Raw genomic sequence first — 23,640 nt, 5'->3', positions numbered from 1 at the left:
AGTGTTCATTTGGAATTCTCCAGCATTTTCCTCATACTTTTGCTGGTATTATTTATCTGCCATTTTGTGACATTACATTAAAATATAATGAGTTCTAGGCCTGAGTTCATCTGAAGTTCAGGGCGTTGCAACATATAAAATGAGCTAACCCCATGGGAGTCAAAAGTGTTTTCATCCACTACAATATCAGGCTAAGTGCACCCAGTAAGTGAGATCTTTGCAACTCAGACATCTGATTTTTACTTGCCCTTTTGCAAATTCCATTTATATCTGCTTTTGAAAATATCTTTTAATTAAAATCATCCCATGGATTTTACACTGTGTTCAGTTTCTGATGTCAGAAGGTGGTTGTGTAATTACATTAGGGTTGGTTGGGATGTGCCGAAGAATCATTTGTGCTCTTGCCTTTTTAAAGTGGAGACAAGTAGAGCAGATTATATCACTTGAATATTCCTGTAGTTCTCGCCCAACTTTGCTGCTTTTCTTGTGGTTCCCTTTAGATGTGATTGTTTTAAGCTTCATTACCTATACCTTTTTGCTCATTCATTGTGGGTATATATTTTGCTTTGCTTCATATTAACAAATCTTTTGCCTCTATGGTGGATTAAATAAGCCAGCTTCTTTCAAAGGCTGGAAACATCAAATAACCTTACTGTTTGTCACTAGTTTCCCTGTGCCATAATGAAGCTGCATTTCATGGCCTTTGGCTTATACAATTGAAATCAGAAGGAAGCAGTGGCTTTGTAGTGTAAGCATTAAGAGAACAGGTCCTAATATCTACCAGACTTAGCTCCAGTCCCCTCTTCTTTGAATTAGAGTTATGGCAACACTCTGTTTTTTCATTTTGAAAATGAAGATGATGGCATGAATTTTTCAGGATTATTTATAAATTAATAACAATGTACATAAAGAACCAGGGATATAGTAGGCATTTAATAAACTGTAGCTATTGTTATGAATGCATACAAAGTATATATATATATATATATATATATATATATATGCATATACAAATTATGTAAATGATACAAAGCAGAAAACTAGCTAAAGTAAATGATGACAGAATCAAGAATCAAAATTGTGTTTCATGTAGTATTACACTTAACAAAAGCAGTCCGCTAACTGTCTAATTCAGTGGGTATTTTAATAACTTTGTTTCACTAGAGTTTACTGCCATGAAAGTGGTCCCTGTTGACCACTTTTAGTCTCTTGTAACTTCCTATTACCTTGATCCATTCTCTCCTCATTTTCTTCCAACCTCTTTGGCTCATCTGTCTTTGTCTCTTTTAAATAAGTGGTGTATCCCTCAGTTCATACTCTTAATGGTGCTATTACTCAGGTTTCATCCTCAACCTTCTGATCTTTCCATTTCATGTAGTCTTTCATGCATTTGACTAATGTTTCACTGGTAAACATCAGATTCACATTGGCTGACTTACCTGTCTATCCTGTACCAATATTCTAAAACGAAACTTACTGAGTTTTCATACACCTTCAATTCATTCTCCACCTGGATGAATGATATCAGCATTTACTCAGATACACAAACCAGAAATCTAGACTTTTCAGTGGAAGGAATCATAGGCCAATATCTTACTGAGGACCTCGAGGACAGGTTTTAAGAATAACTGCTTCAACATACAGAATGTAACAACCAAGGTCAATGTATGCACATTGCATGGAATGTGATTCAACAATCTAACTGGAAAAAGACAGTTTTTAATTACTAACAGAAATTTAAATAGGATTATGCATTGTGGAATATTAGGGATTATTTTTTATTTTTATTAGATGTGATAATATTTCAGTTATATATATATACTGTATATATGATGCATACATATATAAATATGTGAAATATATATAAATATAAATATGTGATACACGTTATATATGAACACATGACATATATTATTTATATTTATATATAACATAATATGTACTAATCTATAAGATACATTAATATCATTCCAGTTATATATAATACTATCATTCCAGTTATAAATGTATAATATTCCACAATGCATAAATGTGGGATTATTAATATTCCACAATGCATAAATGTGGGATTATTTTTTATTTTTATTAGATGTGATAATATTCCATTTATAAATATAAAATGTATATTATACATATATATATAAATAACTGAAAGATAATAACTAAAGATGATTATATAACTAAAGATAATCAGAGTACTTACCCTACAGGTTTCTTTTAAGATTTTACATGTCTTACTTATTTCAGTTCATTTCAGTACTTACACTATGTTCAGTTTTTGATATGGGAAGGTGGTTGTGTAATTACATTAAAGTTCATTGGGATGCTCAGAAGAATCATTTGTGCTCTTGCCTTTTAAAAGTGGATCCCATTTGAGCTAATACTATCTGGTAAGTACTATGGTTATCTTTACAGATGAGGACATACACCTATACATATGTGTTTGACAGGTGGCAGTTGTGACATAGTGGTCATTGCCTGCACATGCACATATCTGCCTGCAGGTCCTGTTGACTACTAACATCGTCTAGGAAGGTCAAGAAAATATAAGCATCAAAACTTATGAAATGATGTGTGTGTGTGCGTGTGTGTGTGTGTGTGTGTGTGTGTGTTTTCATGTATATAAGTTTTCATCAGTTAAGGATGCATGATGTAAATTTAAGAGTAAAGGACCTGACATATTCTAGCAGCAAATAAAAGACCTGACATACTCTAGCAACAAATAAATTGAAAAGATAAAGAGGAGCAGTGGTCATAGAAGAAACAAGATGAACAAAATAGTGATAATTGTGAAAGCTGGGTGATATGTGCATAGTAATTCACTATATGATTCTACTTTTATGTATGTTGACAATTTTATATTAAACATCTAACAAATGATATTTCTGGGCACCCCACTTCAATATACTGAAGTGTACACTTCAATATCCATCCACCGGGATGGATCCCTGGAATCTGCATTATTAAGCAATTTCCCAGGTGATTCTTAGGTCCTCTACAATTTGAGAACCACTGTTGAGATTTAAGATGTCAGGATCACTTCTGTAATAAATCTATCTCTCCCCAAACAACAATTGCTACTGTTGGAGACGTCCAAGAAAAATGTTAACTTCAGGGATGAAAATATCAACACATCAATCTCAAAGATGAAAAACACTAGCAGGACTTCTGCCACACAGCAGAGCCTAGTTACAAGTGTGGGGAAATAAATCTGATCTATTTCATGATATGGAAGTCGCATTTTTAGAAATTACCTACTTTTTTTCCCTAATGCAATAAAAGATGACATTGTCTCTATTGAGCAAAAGCAGACCTGGATAGGAAGAGCATGCTACATAATGAAAATGACAATAACTGAAATAAAAGTCTTATTTGAAAGTAGTAAAAAGCAGACCTGACGTGGCAGATAATCAAATCAGCCATACCCAGAATACTGAGAAAATGAAATCATGAATTTTAAAAATGATTCAAAATATAATGGGTGTAGAGGTCAGTCATGAAGATCAAACATACAGACTCAACAGATAGATCAAAATTAATCATTAAAGTTATAACAAAATATATTTTAGAATTCTGGGGATAAAACCCCAAATAGCAGTTGAGTTTATTATGTCTCAGGAAATGTTAGTAATCAAGGTAATGATACAAACTGTATCTTGTTATAATTTTTACATTATTGGAGATAGTGATGATGAATTCCATGTCTCAGAGCAGAAAAGTCACTTGACTTTCTCTGGAGTAAAAGTTATCTTTTTTCAAATTTCTTATCTGCACTATCATAGACCTTAAGACAATGAAACAGCTCTAGTATTTCTGGGGTGAGGATAGGGGGATACTGAATTGTTACTCATACAAAAAGACATCATATGATAGGTAACATAGCAGAGAATATGCCATCCAGCAAGTTCTTTTGCCAGTGTTACTCACACATATAGTTAAAGTCACTGAAGGATAAATCAAGAAAGGGTCTTAAATCTTTTGAGTTTTATTATATGATAATATTCAATCGCATCAACCCTAATTTTAACTTTTCCTCCCAATTGTTTTATCATCACTGGAGTCAGGATGCAGTCAACAGTGTCCTACAGTTGTACTTTTACAGGTGGCACTCATGACAGAGTTGTCATTCCCTGCACATGCACACATCTGGCTGCAGCTCCTGTTGACATGACTGAACAGGGGCAACCCCTTAATACCTCAAATGAACCATTTCAGTATGATTGGAGAAAGGAATATGAGTCCTAATTCTTTCCTGAAAACCTTCTACTGGCATCCTTTAAAAAGATCAGGAAAATATAAGCATCAAAACTTAACAAAATGATGTTAGCAGCTTGGGAGAAAAACTGTGCAGATGATAAAAAGCACTTTTGTGAAGAAGGTTGCTTTGGATTATGGGTACATATGGGTAGTGTTGCCTTGGGTTATGGGTACATTATACTCTCCTCTCTATTACTCTTGGAAAGTTTTTGAAATTAAAGGTTATTTTAAAAATCAGAAGAAGAAAGCAGGGAGAGGGCAAAAGGAGATAATGCATTCTAAATGCTCCTGACTGTCCAGATGATATTGAGCAGAAAAGCGTTGAGAGGGATGTGTGCACAACTCAAAGTTTTCAAAGTGATTCAGCAAAGTCAATCGAACCAACTAAATATATATGTTTCTTTTAATATATGAACAAGAGTGGTGTCTGATCCAAATCTATACTTAGGCCAAGTACTTAGGTCTGTACTTAAAAATCAAGCATCAAATGAAAATTATAATAACAAAGCATTATGTCACAGTTTAATTTGAAGCATTCTTTTCATCCTTTGGAACACATACAGTGATACTTCTCAAAATCGTGGTAGAGTGGATTCTATGGACTATAGAAATAACTATTATTTGTTAGGCACTTGCTGTGTTCTGGTCACAACTTTTAAGACTTGATTCGTCTTATTTATTTCTTGAATGGACCCCATAGAGTAAGTACTCTGATCATCTTTACAGATGAGGAGACTGAAACATGAGAAACTTAAGTAATGTGTCCGGTATCTTACAGCTGGTAAGCAGCAGAGCCAAGATTCAAATCTGGACAGTCTGACACCCGTATCCAAGGCTGTAACCACTACATCAGTGCCTCGAACAACTCTAGGTGAGCGGCATCATTGTGCTCACTTTGTGAATGAACAAATAAGCAACTAAGGTCCAGAGAAGTTAAGCAGCCTGACAAGAAGTGTGCAGTGAGTTAGTGGATAGACTAACCTGATCTTGTTCTGTGTAACACACACACACACACACACACACACACACACACACTCACACACACTTCCCATTATTGCTGACAGCAAAACTGAAGAAGACAGATGCAATACATTTTAAAGGGGAGATCGTTGGCTGTTGGATTATGTCATTTAATCATAATAGTGCTTCATGGCCATTGCCATTTTCCTTTGTGTTAACAGCTGTAGAAATGAATTCTATAGAGAACGAGGAACTTATGGCCAGTTCCAGAACTCTTCTGTAGCAAAACAAGAATACAGACCGAGGCATGTTTGCCCCCAAAGCGCATGGTCTTTGGTTTTTCAAAAATAATTAAACGCAATTACTGATCCTGAAAAGAAGAGTGTTGCTAAGCAGAGGATGCACACTTGCTAGGCAGCTTGTAGTTTGAATTTTGCCTGTAGATGTGCTTGGCTCGTCACATGCCATGTTTTCTTTAAGAATTGTGTCAATTTTTAAATACTGAGAGGTCACCTAAAATCTGGATTTTTGCAGCTTCTCTTGAAAAAGGAGAAAATTTGGCAGTACCAGATCTGAATCCCTACATGACAATAGCAGTTAAAGCTGAGTGGCCATTGCTCCCTCAATCCAGTTCCCCAGTTCACCCCTGCCTCAACGCTCAGTTATTCTTATACATAGGTTGACTCTGCCTGCCTAGCTTTTAGTTGGCAACCTCACATCTAAATGGTTGCTATAATTAAGACAGCTATTTACTTCAAAACAATAAATGTTGACAGTTGCAAGCAAGTATACAAATTTTTAAGTTAGAAGGAGCAGTGAGATCTGTTTTGTGATATACAGAATTATATGTAGTAGTCCTTTCTCAGGGGATTTAGATCAAGCATGTGACTCATGTCTTCTTTTTTTAAGTTGAGTGTCGTATTTATGTCTCCAGAATTTTTAAAAATTTACATCTTACTTTCACATTTTGAGATTCTGAAGACAGAGTTAATGTTAACATTTTAAGACTTAGTAACTAATTACAATTGGTTACTTAAAGGTTAATAATATTTATGAGAATCCAGATTATATTTTTTAAATGTATATCTGCAAGCTTATTTAGAGATAATTTTAAGGGCTTTGGAGAAAAGAGATTTATAAATTCAAATAATTGCAGTGTCTGAATAGATTTTCTTTTCTTTTTCTACAAAAGCTTATGGCTTTTTGACATCAGTACTTTATTTTGCTTTAAAAAAATCCTATATTTGGCCATAAGTGGATATCAATATTTTGTTGATTTTTATACAGAAGACTTGTCTATGAACAAATTATTGGTGTGTTTCTTTTAAAAATTTAATAACAGTAAAAATTCCATGTCATGTTTAGATTTATTTTGATTTTTAATCTGAAGGGGCATACATTTGCATTATCTTTAAAAGACTATATTGTTCAAGCTGATACTTTTGGCGCTTACCATTAACAGTTCACAGTGGCTAAGAGTGACACTATAAGAGGCTAAAATTAATCCTGGACAAACACTGAAAGAAACAAAACAGGAGGAATGAGGAACAGCCTGCAAGATAGACTAAAGTTACACTGTGATAGGAATATCTACCTAAAACATGATCTCCTTCTTCTCATTGCCTTCAAACCCATCTGATGTGCACTTCATCAGTAAAAAGTAGGAAGCATACACCCTCAATATGTGTACATTTATTTATATAAAATTGGATAAATTTTCCACTGCTGTAATGTATGGCATACATTAGAAAGCATGTTATAATAAGAAATTTTAAAGGATGAGATAACAAAAGTGGAAGCAGATGTTCCAGTATTTTCCTCAGCTCCCGTAATGGACTACTTTATGCCTTCTTCTTCATTGTGATCATCCCAGTTCTTTTCCAAATTCTAGTCTGTGCAACACAAGTCAATGTCATTTTAATAAGTATTCCATGAGAAGGGGTTTCATTATCAAGTAAACTTGGGAAATACTAGGTTAAAATTAGATAGGTTTTCTTGCTATATGACTTCTCATGTTTAATATAGAATCCTGTTGTGAATCTTTACAAGGGAGAGCGTCTGTATGGCTAATATTCCTCCAAAATCTCTGGGAAATTCTGCTCTGTTCACATTTTCTGAAGATCATCTTTGCTTGATATTTGCCAGCATTTTCCCTAGGATCTCCACGGACTCCCAGGAAGATCCTGGTAAACATTCCCAACCTCTTTCTGTCACAAACCTTTCATCTCACTGAATCTTCCCTTATCTCCTAGAACCAATGTCCAGCCCTTTGTACTCAGAACCTAAGATCTTTTTGGATAAGCCCTACTCGGGTCTTAGCCCTTGCCTCCATCTTGTTCATGTAAGTGGAGTATTGTGGCCTTTCACAAAACTTGCCAGCATAGCTTTGCTACAGTTTCTAAGATGAATCCTGGCTTTGGGGTAAAAGGGATTTAAGGTAGATCTACCCCATCATTTGGGACTCATCATAAATTCACTCTTCCTGCTCGGCCTTGATCAGGTACAGGAACACTTACTCTGATAACCCTCTAGTTCGTAGGAGCCAGACCCCACTTTGTACTCCACTGATAATAACTGCTCACCTGCCTAGCACCTGACCAGTTCAAGAAAAATAGGATTTATTATTATTACTATTGTTGTTTTAGACAAAAGCATTCAGCATTTGTTCCTGAAGAAACTTGGATCTGTTTTATAGTTCAATGAAATCAAACATTTGTGTTTGATTTGAGGGTCACCGGTGTACTTTTTTTTCTGGTTTTACTATTTTGTTTTAAGTATTGCTCAATACTGAGTCTTACTATATGTCAAAATAGTCCAGTTGAAAAACAATATTGACCCACTTTGGTCTTATGAGTGTGAATTCTCATAATTATCTTCTTTTGTCTGTGTTTTCTACCTTTTGTATGGCATCAACATACCAGAGTGAACAGAGGCAATCTTTGTTGGAGAAATACTTTTTTGGGGAGATAAGACAACAGATGACTTACAGACATGTCCCTTACTTTTCAAGGCTTGCTTGGTATTTTGTTTTGTTTTATATTTCTTTTGCTACACTAGTAAAATATGATTTTGCCATCAGATGTTAATAAATTATGGCACTTAAAATGTGGCAACATTTGTTTTAAAGCTTAGGCTATTCGCCACTCAATAAGTAGTATAAATATTTCCCCCTACCCTCCTACCCTGTAGGTTCATGAGCCATCAAATACTGTAGTAAAACAATACTGATCCTGCAGCAAGATAAAAAAGAAGGCTAGCAATAAGGACAATGTGATTTTATACTTTAATATCTAAGATTAGATCCAAAGTCCAATATCAAATAATCTAATATTTAAAATTCAATATCTTTTGAATTCCCAGTTCTGAAATCACTTGAGTAGACCAGTGTAATCCATTCAGGATAAGTAGATTTTTTGCTGATGTTGTCCTGAACTAATACTGAGGAAAATTTTAAATTGCCTAAAATCAATCCTTATATTGGTCTCTGTTAGTGAGAGTTAACCACAGCAGATTAATGAGATTAGAAAGTGAGGAATCAAAGAGAAATTTATCTAATAATCTTAGCCATAGAGCATACTGACTGCTAACTAAAAAGATTTATCTGATAAATAACAGAGGTCTTTTTTGTAGTAGGAATACATCCTATATTTCAAAAATTACAATGCAGATACTAGCAGCTTAGTCCCACACTTAACCCTTGTTTCATGAATAGATTTACCTTTTTCCTTTTTCACTACGTTTCTCTGCACTCTGTCGCCAAACATTGATCAGTTTTAAAAGTGTATTACCAGATTCTCTTCTCCACTTAAACTACGACCCCATTTTCCCTGCCTTCATTTTCAGACTTCTCTAATGAGTGTTTTGTTTGTTTGTTTGTTTGTTTTTTGGTTTGTTTGTTTTGTTTTGTTTTTGAGACGGAGTCTTGCTCTGTCACCAGGCTGAGGTGCAGTGGCGTGATCTCGGATCGCTGCAACCTCCGCCTGTTGGGTTCAAGCGGTTTCCCTGCCTTAGCCTCCTGAGTAGCAGGACTGTAGCTGCGTGCCCCCATGCCCAGGTAATTTTTTGTATTTTAGTAGAGATGAGGTTTCACCATACAGACCAGAATGGTCTCGATGTCCTGACCTCATGATCCACCTGCCTCGACCTCCCAAAGTGCTGGGTTTGTGGGCGGGAACCACCATGCCTTGCTTCTAATTAGTGTTTTGAACACCTACCTCCTTTAAGAAAAAAATAATAATTACACATTTCTCTAGTAAAATGACTTCTGCCTCAACAGCTTATTATAACAAGTATTTCCAAGGTCACTGACAATCACTTTCAAGACAAATCAAAAGATTTTTTTTTGCTCCTTATCTTCTTTTGAGTATCTGGAACTATTGATCACATACTTATTTTTTTTTTCCTTCTGGCATTCTGAAAGATTTTTTTTTCCCTTTTTCTCTAGGATATGAATTGCCTTTTCATTTTTGGGAGAGCAGATTAAATTTTTATTTCTCTTCTAGTACACACATTCAACAATCTAGAGTGGACTAAATTATATATAGTAACTCAAATATGGGGTATGAGCTGCCAATAAAATCAGCTGTAACTGAATTTGGTGTTTTCACATTTATAGCTAAATACATGAATTCTTCCTTCCTCCAGAAGAACTAATCAACCTCCTACATGGCGTATTCAGGAGAGTTACTTACAGGAAAGAACTCCATTTTCTACCCCTTCTAAATTCTAGAAAAATATATGACTACTGGGATTGAGAAATCTCCCATTATTTTTTTGGACACACATAAATGCATCCTTGTTGCAGTTTGATTCCTGGATATCCAGATTAATTTTCATGTAATTTATGAAGAACTGTTTTGAACTATGGCTGATCTCTCTCTGTCCTACCCAACCACAAAAAAACACAAAGCTCAGACAATTCTTTTTTTTCTTTTCTTTTTTTTTTATTTTTAATTATATTTTAAGTTCTCAGACACACATGCAGAATGTGCAGGTATGTTACATAGGTATACACATGCCATGGTGGTTTGCTGCACCCATCAACCCATCATCTACATTAGGTATTTCTCCTAATGCTATTCCTCCCCTAGCCACCCACCCCTTGACAGGTCCCACTGTGTGCTGTTCCTTCCCCTCCCTATGTCAGTGTGTTCTCATTGTTCAATTCCCACTTATGAGTGAGAACATGTGGTGTTTGGTCTTCTGTTCCTGTGTTAGCTTGCTGGGAGTGATGGTTTCCAGCTTCATCCATGTCCCTGCACAGGACATGAACTCCTCCTTTTTTATGGCTGCATAGTATTCCATGGTGTATATGTGCGACATTTGCTTTATCCAGTCTATCATTGATGGGCAGTTGGGTTGGTTCCAAGTCTTTGCTACTGTGACCAGTGCCGCAATAAACATACGTGTGCATGTGTCTTCATAATAGAATGAATTATAATCCTTTTGGTATATACCCACTAATGGGATTGCTGGGTCAAACGGTATTTCTCATTCTAGATCCCTTAGGAATCACCATACTGTCTTCCACAATGGTGAAACTAATTTACACTCCCACCAACAGTGTAAAAATGTTCCTACTTCTCCACATCCTCTCCAGCATCTGTTGTTTCCTGACTTTTTAATGATCACCATTCTAACTGGTGTGAGATGATATGTTACAGTGGTTTCGATTTGCATTTCTCTGATGACCAGTGATGATGAGCTTTTTTTCATGTTTGTTGGCCACGTAAATGTCTTCTTTTGAGAGGTGTCTGTTCATATTCTTTGCCCACTTTTTGATGGGGTTGTTTTTCTCTTGTAAATTTGTTTTAGTTCCTTGTAGATTCTGGATATCAGCCCTTTGTCAGATAAATACATTGAAAAAAATTCTCTCCCATTCTGTAGGTGGCCTATTCACTCTGATGATAGTTCCTTTTGCTGTCCAGAAGCTCTTTAGTTTAATTAGATCCCATTAGTAAATTTTGGCTTTTGTTGTCATTGCCTTTGGTGTTTTAGTCATGAAGTCTTGCCCATGCCTATGTCTTAAACATTTTATTGTTCTGTTTTTCATCTTAGGCTTTCTTTTCATCAACTGATTAGGCCATATTTTTCATGCCTCCTGTACTCATGTTGTTATTCAATATTTTAGTCATTAATTTACTTACCCATTTATTTTGTGAGTGAGCTTATCCCCTTTCCTGGACTACTGCTGGAAACAAACATTCAAGCACTCATTGATACTAATGGCAAAGCCTCTTCAATGTAGGCTGTGGGAAGTAGCAATTACCACTATGAGCTTTCATTTACCTAATTATTGTTTCTTTGATCACATCAGATTAATTATTCGAACTAGTACTATCCAATAGAAATAAACTACATCTATATAAGTTATTTTAAATTTAACAAAGGTAAAATAATTTTAATAGTATGTTTTATTTAACTTAATATATTCAAAATATTATCACTTCAACATGCATCAGTATAAAGTTACTAGTGAGGTATTTTTACATTCTTTTCTTTTTGTACTAAGTCTTTAAAATCCAATGTGTAATTGACACATCACATCTCATTTGGACTAGCTACGTTTCAAATGTTTAGTAACTACATGTGGGTCATGGCTCCCCTCTAGGACAACACAGGGCTAAACTATTAACAAGACAAAAGAGTGGAAGTGGAGAAAAATAAATCTATATTGCCAATTATACTTCAGTTTCTATAAGTGACCTTTTTTTTTTTTTTATCTAGTGAATTAGCTACTTTAATCTACCTGGGAGTGAGACATAGTCTTCAATGTATACCTCACCAACGGGGGCTCAGAAAAGTTAGATCATTACTCAAAGATGATTCATCTCATAAAGTCAAGAGTGTAGATTCAGTCTCGTGTTTGATCTTTTCTCACCTGAGTTTTAATTACTCTGAATTCTGTGTTGGCTGGCAAGGTTGAGAGGATTGTGTTCTTTCTAATTTGGCCATAGCTGCTACAACAGGTTTGATACTAAGAGATAGATATGATAGGTACAATCAGAGCCATTTGGGGGAAGTTTTTATTTTGTCCACAAAGAATACCTTGGAAGCTTGTACAGTGACACCATAAATAGTGTCACTATAAATAGTGATACCGTTACCATAGAGATGAATGAACCAGTTCAATTAACTTTTGCACTGAGGTACCTGAACTTCTTCACAAAAGCCACTCCACTCTCTTCAACAGTGACACTCAGTATGTCTGCAGATGTACCCCTTGTTGTAGAGTATAAAATTGCTGATATGGGACACTTAAAGTACTACTTGGCTCCCAAGATCGAGGATGAAGAAGGATCTTAAGCATTCTTAAAATTCAAGAAAATAAAACTAAGCTCTTTGAGAACTGCTTCTGAGATGCCAGCACATACTGAAGTCTTTTCTATCACCAAATTTATACCTCTAAGTACATATGTAGATATTGTTATCTGTAAATAACCTATTTTTTTCTCTATTCTCTGCAGTTTGTTTAAAGATCTCTGCAAAGTCAGATCCAGTCTAATTAGCCTAGAAGTATTTTTGTCTCTTAAAAATACTTGTGATTTTTGTAATACAAAAGGGTCTTGACTCTAAATGCAGTTTTAAGAATTGGTTTTGAATTTAAATAAAGCTACTTGAATTTCAAAAAAAAAAAAAAGTCCTTTCTACATGCTAGAAAGAAATACATCTGAAAAGTTAGCTTTGGGGTATTAGAAACTGGAATAGACTTGTCCGCCAGGGACCTGCCGTGCCACACCCTCAGCCTACTAGGGAGTGACAAACCCAAAGCATTTTAATCCAACCCTTCTCCCACCCCGGATCCCAGGGACTCATTCTGTGACTTTGTAACCACACTCATTTCTTTCAAACACAGAGAAGGATTCATTGCTTCATCTGACTTAATTCAAATATAGTAATGCATTAGCCAAAATTATTTGTGCAAAATTTGAAATGTTTTGTATTTAAATATTAGAAATAGCACAAAGTCATGGAGTTTTTAAAAATTGTTATAATTAAGTAAAAATAAAGCTGAATTGTGTCATTTGAAAAAAAAAACACCATAAATAGTGTTTTTTACATTTAGACATCTGAGAGAATGGATTATTCTGTCTGTTCTATGAAGAGATTAACTTTCATGCCTCAATTTTATTAACCGACTTTGAATAACTGAATGCCGACCTATAGGTGACACACTGGACCCTAAAAAGGAGACTTTTATATGATGGGAAGTAGGGAAGTTCATAGATGAGAATAGCAGTGATAGTGATGATGATGATGGTGATGATGGCAGTAATTTCTGACATTTGTTGAGATCTTACTATATTCTAGGCACCATGCCAAGCTTTTTTTACATACTAGTTCATTTAATCCTCACAAAAACACTATGGAGTGTGTAAAATTATTATCCATCTTACATAGATGAGAAAACTGAGACATAAAGAATTCACAGAGGGCTGGGATACAAACTCTTATTCATTCTAGGAAAGACGTATTTCCTGATAGAATAATTATTTGTTCCAGTTTTCCAGGCTTGAAAATAATGACTCCATCTTTGTCCTGTGCTAACTACCCGCCCCCCTCCCCTGCCCCCCGTTCGTCACTAGTTTCCACCTTACAAGGCTTATTTTTAACTTAACCCTAACTTCCTCCTATTTTTACTGGTTTCTCTCTGTCTTCCAGCACAGCCCTGTTCTCACTGCTACTCAAGTTTTTTTCCACTTGGCATTTGTCCTTGGCCTTCTATTCTCTAGTAACTACTTTGGGGAGGGTAACTTATGTTGTTCCTTCCTTGGGTTGCCATTCCCAGCTTTAGCCTCTTGTCAAAAATTTGGTTGGGCCCACTCAGGTCCTTAAGAAGATTCACAGCTCCTATCTTTTGCCCACTTTTTAATGGGGGCAACTTTTTCTTGTTAATTCATTTAAGTTCCTTATAGTTGCTATATTCAACCTTTGTCAGATGCATAGCTTGCAAATATTCTCTCTCATTCTGTAGGTTCTCCGTTTACTCTATTGATAGGTTCTTTTGCTGTGCAGCAGCTCTTAAGTTTAATTAGATCCCATTTGTCAATTTTTGCTTTTGGCGAGATTGCTTTTGGCATATTTGTCATAAAAACTTTGCCTGTTCCTATGTCCAGAATGGTACTGCCTAGGTTGCTTCCAGGGTTTTTATAGTTTTGGGTTTTACATTTAAGTCTTTAATTCATCTTGGGTTGATATTTATATATAGTGTAAGGAAGGGGTCCAGTTTCAATCTTCTGCATATGGCTAACCAGTTATACCAGCACCAGTTAGCCCATAGGGGTTCCTTTTCCTATTGCTTGTTTTTGTCAGCTTTGGCAAAAAAAAAATAAATAGTTGTCAGTGTGTGTTCTTGTTTCTGGGCTCTCTATTCTGTTCCACTGGTCTATGTGTCTGTTTCTGTACTAGTGCCATACAGTTTTGATTACTGTAGCCCGGTAGTATAGCGTGATGCTCCCAGATTTTTTCTTTTTGCTTAGGATTGTCTATTCAGGCTGTTCTTTTGCTTCCAAGTGAATTTTAGAATGTTTTTTCAAATTCTGTGGAAAAAAAAAAAAGTCACTGGTAGTTTGATGGAAATAGCATTGCATCTATAAACAGCCTTGGGCAATATGGCCATTTTAACAATATTGATTCTTCCTATTCATAAGCATGAATGTTTTTTCCATTTGTTTTCCATCTCTTTGATCAGTGATTTGTAATTCTCGTTGTTGAGATCTTTCACCTCCCTGGTGGGTTGTATTTCTAGGTATTTTATTATTTTCTTTTTGTGGAAATTGTGCATGGGATTGCATTCCTGATTTGGCTCTTTGATTAGCTGTTGTTAGCCTATCACCATCATTTCACTGTCTTCCAGACATTGCACCTCGATGTATTATTGGTTCTTTCTTTTCCTTTGTTCTCGACTTCCAGTTAAACTCCTACTGAACCTTCCATCATCTTGCTCTTCATCAGTCCCTTGTTCTCACAGCTAGATAATTAAAGGTAACTCCTAACTGGCTTTCCTACCTCCAGTCTATCCTCTTCTCATTTTATACTGCACGGCATGTATCATGGTATTCCTCTCTTTCTAAGGCTGTCTTAGTCAGTGTCTTAGACTTCAGTGGAAATAGAGTCATCAACTCTAGGCCAGTTCTGGACCCTTTCTGGCCCACCATAAGGTCTCTTGATTTATAAACTCATGTTTGAGAATTAGTATCTCTGTAAATAAAGAGAAAAGTCAAAGATAATGTTTCAACCTTTGCTAGATATTTCACAAGTGACAAATTCAGCAAAAACAGCATTGAATTAGAAGACATAAAATTGCTTCTTTAATTTTTGAGCAGTTTCATATTTTGTCAAACCATAAAACAGTTTGTTTTATGTTCATTTGTCTGCTCATAATTTATTGACTATCCTGTGCAAGGAATTTTGAAGGATACCAAAATGAATAAGATGTGTCCAAGATTCTTTGCACGCCAAGTACTGGAATTATTATCAAATCTTGCTTTTGATTCCGCTTCATCAGTTGATTGAGATGACTCCCAGTATTGGACTCAACTTGAACTTTTTGTTTGCTCTAGAAAAGATTCTGGACAGCCAATAAAGAAAGTAAACCGCCTATGACACATCTGCTATAAAAACCATTAATGGCTTTCAGTTCTCCAGTTAATCAAACCCAAACATTTCTACCCAGCTTTTAATGCTCTCTAAAATCAACTTCTTGTTTTATATTTAAACCTACCTCCTACTACCTCATAGCCCTACTCCTGGCCTCCTAAATATAAGGATTGTTTTACATCCTTACAGACAAACTCCCACCATTTCTTTTAACTAGGTTCCATGACAGTTTGGACCTTAGTTTATTCATCGGTAAAACTAGGATAGTACTTGACTCCTAGGGAATTGTGAAGATTAAATGAAATGACAAATAGAAAGCCCCTTTTATAATTCCTGACCTTAAGGGTATTGAATGGTCATTGATTCCTTCTCCATTTCAAAAACAATGGATTTCACTTACGCAAATATGACACATTTTTCAAAACTAAGACTCTGCCTCCTCAACATCTTTCATAATGATGTTCTAACTTCATTTCTCTCCTTAACAATACATTTTTGTGCATATTGTCTTCAAATTAGGATATTACTAACTGCTATTTTATTTCTTCTTATCAAAGAAGCCCTCTACTTCCTCAATCTTGCCCTTTCTCAATCTTGGTCTTGCAGCTTTCTCAATCTTGTCTTGCTACTATATTTTAGCTGTTAGGGAAGAATCAACCTTATTTTGAACTAACCTACAACATCTAACAGTGCTTGGCACATAATAGATGCTGAATATATTACATCATTTAATTTACTTAAGTTCACAATGACGGCTCTGGTAGACAAACAACTATTCCAGTCTTATATACAAGTGAAGATTATACTTACTGTTGGTAATACACCAAGAGATCTGTGTGTCTGCTAATCTGAATAAAATATATTTCAATGAAACATTTGCATATTATGTATCAGGTATGAACTTGGACAAACACAATTTTGAAAGTTGGATTTAGAGAAAATATATTTCAAGATTGCAAATGCTAAAAGTACAAGATCTTGGGGAGGGGAAAAGAACAATGAAATCAATTGAAGATAGAGTTGTTTTAGTTCAGTGGACCCTGAAATACACTAGCATGTCCCAAACAGTGACAAGACCCGGTTTAATGAGCTTGTTGTCTATTCAGTTCTGAGGGCCTTCTTTGAAAAAAATAAATAAAAGACTGGTAATACAAACCTACATAAAAGGCATGAGCCACAGCTTGTGTAACAGAGTTTCTCTGAGGAGTGAGTTTCATTAGCTCATGATGAATCAACCTCTGAACTCAGGTAGAATTTTCAGAGTCTCTGTAATTAGCCATTGAAACTGTGGCAAGTAAACAAAGACCACTTCCCTCTGCTCCAGCAGAATAAGCTTTGATCCTTGTTCTATACCCATTTCTACCTTACATCTGACAATTTTTTCAAGACTTTTCCCCACTGAAGCACCTCCATGCATGGCCGTTGTAAAATTACAACCACCCCATGCAGTGCTTTCTCTATCAGTTTGTATTTGGCTCTCCGTAACTGCTCAAGAGCAAATGCATTCTTCCTGTTCAGCTTCTCCTGAGAACTCAGAAGGATGCTGTGGATTGAATAAGCAAGGTGAGATGGGATTAGGAAGAGAGATGGTCAGCTCTGAAGCCACTAGGAGAAATATTTCTTTGACTGATGGAGAAAAATGAAGATAAAATGAACAGCCAGAAATGACTGGGACATAATTGCAGCTCATGCCATTTGTCTTTGTCCTCTAACCTCACCAGAAACCCCAGTAACCATATCAATCACACACATAGGCACTCTGTACTTGGAGCAGGACTTTTTTTTTTATATTGCTTATTACATTATACAAATTCCATGTACAACTCTTTGAAATAGTTCTTTGAGCTCAATTATGTCAGTTCCCAATGACCAACCTATGAGCAAATCCCTTCCATCTTATCCCAAACTTCCAAACCTACCTAATTTTTCCTGTCTTCTTCCTGGCTTTCTGTCTTTTCTGCTTTTCTTTTCTTAGATCATTAAAAAAATATTTGCACACTTATTATGTGTCAGTTCTTCATGTCATATAATTATAGTAGGAGAGATACAAAAAATAATCACAATTTGATATGATGAATTGAATGATGGTGCTTATGTACATGCTCATCAACTGGTATGACTGACTCATGAGGTGTGAATATGACCAGTGAGGGAAAAAATAAAAGGCACATTCAGAGACTTGCAGAGGCTGTATCTTGAAGGATCTTACATGCTATGCTAAAGAATTTGAATAGTGCATTCAAAGGTTAGTGATAAATCCATTAAATAGCTTTAAAAGGGAACATGATATAGTCAGATTTGGGTTGTAGAAAGATCACTTTAGCAGCTATGCAGAAAATAGGTTATAGGATGGCAATACTTTCTTTGATAACAGATTGATGAAGAATAAGGAATTTAAGATGACTCGAAACTTTCCTATTTAGGAAATGGAAGAATTTGGTATTACTCTCTGAATCAAGAAACACAGATGGGGGAGTATGTTTAATACTAACTACTAATTACTGAACACTAAGCACATAACGTGCATTATATAATTGTATCTCACATTAACACCATTAATTATATTGAATTTGAAGAAGGAATCAATGCTCAAAAAGTGAAGAACCTTGTCAAAAAGTACACAATAGCAAAGGGGTAGAGCTGGAATTCAAACTTAGGAAGATCTGACCCAGAGATATGCTTCTTAACAAATACTATAACAGTGTGAATTGATGTGTGGGCCAGAGGCTTCTTGAATGCAGATGATCTAAGGTACCTTCTAAATACAGGTTCCTGGGTCCAACAGGAACCAGTCTATTCAAACATAATTCCTAGTGGGTGGGGACTGGATTTACCAGGCATTTTGTATGCACCTTAATGTTTACATACAACTGTAATGCATAGTAATATACTACTGCTTGGTGGAAAGATAATAACAAATTCACCTTTTTTGTATGAGAATTTTTGGTATTTTTTCCAAATATCACATTTATAGAAAAGATGCATACAATATAAATAACTTTTTTTCCTGAGCTATTTGACTGTAAGTTGTCAACCTGATGCCCATAATCTTAACGCTTTAATACTTCCTACTAATAAGGACATTCTCTTACATAGTTACAATTTGACAAAATTAGGAAATGAATATGGATGCTTTACTACCATATAATTTTCAGACTTCTGACCAGTGTCACCAGCCAGTTGTCCCAGTAGTACCTTTTGTAGCAAAAAGATCTACTCTGGATGGCATTAGTTGCCAGACACCTTCAGTCTCCATCAGTCTGAAGTGGTTTCTCAAATTTTTTATGAGACACTTAGATACTACAGGGCAGTTATTTTAAAAAATTCCCCTCCATTTGGTTTTGTCTGATATTTCCTCATGATTAGTTTCTGATTATGCATCTTTTGCAAGAATATTGATATGGCTGCCTTGTTTAAACCCAACTAATAGCTCTAGGAGTGAATTATTCCAGAAGGAAGAGGCAGGAAAAGAAGAAAAGTTAATTTTTCAACATGTTGAATTTGAGATGCTTGTGGAGCAGTTAAATGATGCCTACTAAGTACTTGACTAGATGGATCTGAGGTTCACCTGGGAAATCAGAGCTGATGACACAATTTTAGAGTCATCAGTGTATGACAGTTAAAGCTGTAAATGGGAATTAACTCAATAAAGGACTTTATGTGGAGCTAGAAGGGAGAAGGCCAAAGGATGAGAAGACCCCGGGTGCACATGGGTTTTAAGAATCTAAAATCAGAGGGAAAACAGGCAAAAGAAAGTGAAGAGGAGCAGATGATGGAAAGATTAAAAAAAAATGGTGAAACAGCTTTAGGAAAACTAATGGAGATGAAGGTTACATTCCTGAATTAATCCCGCCTGTTGATATTTTCTTCAAACTGTTCTTTCATTTACCCTTCTTTACTGCATTTGGACTTTTGCTGATAATGTGGATTCCTTTATAATTCCTTTAAGTGGAATCTGCTCCTCCCGTACTATTAAATTCACTATTCAAAAAAAAAAAAAACTTGATATACCATTTGTTTATCTTTTGTCTCTGCAAGTCCTATTTTTCCCTCACAGCAGGCATGATATTCTTTCCTATCATAACTAAGTGATCTAGTGAGAAGTTTATTTTCTACCAAACCCAAATTTTAAAAAATTCTTCTTTATGAAAGTCAGCCTTTTTCCTTATTTTAACCTCTTATGTGACCTAGAGTCCTATGCAAATGTACTTTTCGAAAAACGAGATACACAGCTACTTAACAGCTGGTTTGTCAGGTATTGCTGAATAGCATCCTTGGGCCTAGCCCATGAGTAAGTATTGCCTACCTATATGAGTAGGCACAGTCTAGGTCTCTGCTCTTTTATCCCTACACTTTCTCCTCCATTATTCTTATCCACTCTCACTTTTAAATACCTCTATAAGCTAATGTCTCATAAATGTATGATCTCCAACCTGGCTTCTCCACTGAGGTCCAAACTCACAGTTACCTGAAGACCTCAATATACAGAAAGGTGGTATAACATGGTGGTTGCAAATAATGACTGTTAACTGATTGCCTGGACCCAGTTCCTGACTTTTGAGACTTACTAGCTCAAATTTATTAAGTCTAGCAAGTAGTAACTTCTTAGCAAGTTACTTAAATAATTTGTACTTCAACTGCCCTATCTGTTAAAACAAGGCAAATGACAGTATCTACTTCATGGTGTTGTTATAAAGATGAAATGAGCAAAACATTTAGAAAAGTGTTGAACACATCCTAAGCAGCACATACGCTTACTTCTATTAAATGTCTCATAAGAATATCAAATTTAACATTTTCAGTCTTGAACCCTTGCTGTCTCCACAACGCCAAACCTAGCCTTCCACATCAGTAAAAACTACCACCAAACACCTACTTGGTCAAGCCAGAAATCTGCTTTTCATCACTTCTTGTTCTTTGTCTCTACCTTATATCTAGACCTGTCATAAATATTAAGCAGGCTTATAAAGCTCCACTGATTGTCCTTTACAATATACCTTCCATCCATCCTTTTCTCTTTATTTCCACTCCTCCCACACTGGATCAGGCCACCACCATGCTTCATTCAGTGACTCTACTAAACCTCTACGGCTTGCTCTGCTTCTGCTCCCTACTCGCTTAGGATCCATTATCCACATGGAAGGCACAAAGAACATTAAACATGTAAATCAAATTGTGGCAGGCCTCTACTTACAGCACATCAGTTCTTCCATGTCACATAGTCTTTATCTAGCCCTCGGGCTCATGCATGATCTCCTCTGTGCCTTCTTCCCAGCCTCATCCCCTTCACTTCCGTCTAGTTTATTACACACCAGTTGCAATCACTTTGTATCACTTCCTATAAAACTCGAAGTTCTACCTCAACTTAGGGACTGGCATTTGTTACACCCTTTGCAAAGAATGCTCTCCCTCCCAGCCTTGAGTCCCGAGGTATATCCTTTTTTTTACTTTTTGGCTCTCAATTTATTTTCCTTTCATAGAACTCTGTGATTTCCTTTTGCGTTCATATGTAATTACATAATTGTTTACTTTTGTAGGGGCTGCCTTTCCAACCAACCTGTAACCTTAGTCTATGTAGGGACTCAGTTGTTTAATTTACCACACTATACCCAGAATACAGCACAGTGTTGTCATATCCAATAACTATTTATTGAATGAATGAGTGAATAAAAGATAGGAGTATAGATAAAGTACTCTTTCAGGTTCTGGAAAGCTTTCTTGGAAGCTGGAGATCGACAAAAGTCCACTTCTTTTCTCAGGAAAGCCACAAAAATTAAGATGTCATTAATAAACAGGTATTTCCCTAATTCCCAGGTTGTGAGTGCTTGCTTAAAAATACCAGTTCCTGTGCCTGTACTCAGAACCAAAAATTTAGAATTTCTGAAGCTGGGGCCCAGGAAGCAACATTGTACTTATGCCCCAGGTGATTCTAATGCACACCAGATGCTGTTATCATGAGAATAAAATATACTTTTTTTTTTTTTCTTTGAGATGGAGTTTTGCTCTTGTTGCCCAGGCTGGAGTACAATTGCACAATCTTGGCTCACCGCAACCTCCACCTCCCACGTTCAAATGATTCTCCTGCCTTAGCCTCCCGAGTAGCTGGGATTACAGGCATGTACCACCACACTCAGCTAATTTTTGTATTTTTAGTAGAGACAGGGTTTCTCCATGTTGGTCAGGCTGGTCTCGAACTCCCGATCTCAGGTGATTCATCTGCCTCAGCCTCCCAAACTACTGGGATTACAAGCATGAGCCGTCGTGCCTGGCTAAAATGTATTTCTAAAAAAAAAGCAATTAATGTTTCAGGTGCTATCTTCTCCCTGGAAGTGCTAAGTATGGAGACACTATCCACATAGCCATGGGTGAAGTGGAGCAAATTATTTTTCCACCAGGAATTTGATGTCGAGATGGTGAAACTCACAGTTCTCAGACTTAACATGACTAATTTTGCTTGGACCATCCCGTTTTGGTTTGGATGAAGTAGAAAATTCAGGAGGGTGGTGGGATAGAGTAAATTATTCTCAAGGCTCCCAGACTTCTGTTTCCTTCTTCATACTCTGTTTAATTGGGTTTGAGTACATACCTCCAAATCTGCCCCAAACATGAAATGTCTTTGTAGGTTTTTTTTCCCTACAAATGCTTGCAAATTGTTTTTGCATTTTACTCCATAAAATATGTTTTTTTAAACTATAAAATTACATTTAATTATGTACCATGAGATAAAACTGATGCTCCAGGAAATGGCACTGTGTTGTCGATGACTCAGTTTACCCTCAAGGACACCTAATACTCTGTTTGGGCACATGAGCAACCCATTTGAGAACCATGTGGTTGTTGCCTGTATACATTTAATCTCCACACTAATCTGCAGATATCTTGTATTATGTTGTATCCTTCATGATGTTTTCAACATAGTAGATATCCAATAAATAGCTAATGAATTTGGAGAACAGGATTTTGAAAGAAGTAAGGAATCTGAGAAAGCAGGATAGAACTGCCAGAAGCCAGTCGCTGCTGGAAGTGCCATGGTAGGAAGGTCCTGCCTGCCTCTCAGGATCAAGCGATCACTTCAGCATAGAATGCTTTTGGTCTTAACATAGTCTCTCAAAACTGGTGGCCTTCAATACATGGACTTCAAATGGGTCTTGGACTTGCATACTCATGCGGAGAAGAAAAAAATTTTTGAACATCAAATAAGAGCTTTCAGTATTTGAAATGCTCAAACTATCTCCCATGATGACTGACGGAATCAGGACTCAGAACATTCCCACCTCCATGATATTTTAACTTCCCTTGTTTTTCTCAAGTTGTATTAACTTAAATGCTAACAGCTTACTTAAGCGTTTCGGTAATTAACATTTTTAAAATCTGTGCTCTGATCTAATTCGAGCCATTTATAAGGTGAAATATTCTGTCAAAGCCTTATTAGTGATTTTTTTAAAACATTTTTTCTTTAAAACTCCCTACCACTTGCAATAATGTGACCTTAGTTCACAGCTTTTCTGCAGATATTCACTTTCAACCCCACTTGATTCTGTTGGTATTTATTTCTTGTCCAGTACATGCAAAGTAATAATTGGCATTGCTATATAGGAGTCTATTTTTGTGGCTTGTGGCTTGGGAAATTTTTTTGGCTCCTTCTTAAAAACTTCTAGACCTCTCAGCCTTCACCAGCTTGAAAATTCCAACCATAATCCTCTGTGGGGATTTACACAGGTGTCTATTATGGCCCATAATCTGTGATAGGGCTTCCAATATTCTTGCTGCAGAAAGGTTAAGCCCTCCATCTTTATTCCTGAGTGAAAAAGTCCACAAGGTGTT

At 36.0% G+C, this 23,640-nt stretch overlaps 1 protein-coding gene across 6 annotated transcripts in view; it reads left to right on the top strand.

Moving 5' to 3' along the window:
* NTNG1 (netrin G1) overlaps positions 1-23,640 on the top strand; it is a 357,837-nt gene that overhangs the window by 154,180 nt on the left and 180,017 nt on the right. The gene's annotated exons all lie outside the window — the stretch shown is intronic.

The sequence above is a fragment of the Saimiri boliviensis genome, chromosome 11 (genome assembly GCF_048565385.1).
Source record: "Saimiri boliviensis isolate mSaiBol1 chromosome 11, mSaiBol1.pri, whole genome shotgun sequence".
In the NCBI taxonomy this organism is placed as follows: Eukaryota; Metazoa; Chordata; class Mammalia; order Primates; family Cebidae; genus Saimiri; species Saimiri boliviensis.
This window is presented reverse-complemented; position numbering and strand designations above follow the sequence as displayed.